Source organism: Chrysochloris asiatica, unplaced genomic scaffold (genome assembly GCF_000296735.1).
Source record: "Chrysochloris asiatica unplaced genomic scaffold, ChrAsi1.0 scaffold00010, whole genome shotgun sequence".
NCBI classification, from domain to species: domain Eukaryota; kingdom Metazoa; phylum Chordata; class Mammalia; order Afrosoricida; family Chrysochloridae; genus Chrysochloris; species Chrysochloris asiatica.
The window spans coordinates 38,668,961-38,669,533 of NW_006408528.1; positions in this window are offsets into that span (position 1 = coordinate 38,668,961).

Consider the following 573-nt stretch of genomic DNA (forward strand, 5'->3'; position numbering starts at 1 on the left):
TGCCTAACCCAAATCATGGTATTTTCAATTTCTACACATGCATGTATTTAGACAATGAATAAGGAAGACCATAGAAGAATTGATGTATTTGAATTTTGGTGTTGGAGAAGAATAGTGAAGGTAGACTGCCAGAAGGACAAACAAATCTGTGTTTGAAGAAGTACAGTCAGAATGCTCCTTAGAAGCAGGGATGGTACGACTTCATCTCTCATACTTGGAACATGTTTTCAGAAGGGACCAGTTCCTAGAGAAGGACATCATGCTTTGTGTTGTATTATATTGAATCTGTCTGTAAAGTGGGGGGTCAGCAAGAAAGAGGAAGACCTCCCAATGAAATGGGTTGGCATAGTGACAGCAGCAATGGGCTGAAATATTACAACTGTGAGGATGATGCTGGACTGGGCAGTGTTTCGGTCTGTTGTGCAGAGTGTCACTATGAGTTGGAACTGACTTGATGGCACCTAACAACAAAAACTCTGTAACAAATATAAAGGTATGTTTGGAGTTTTGGAGGGTTTATAGCTGGGGAATTTGCAGGAGAATCCAGAAATTCATTATTTTCTGGATCAAGAC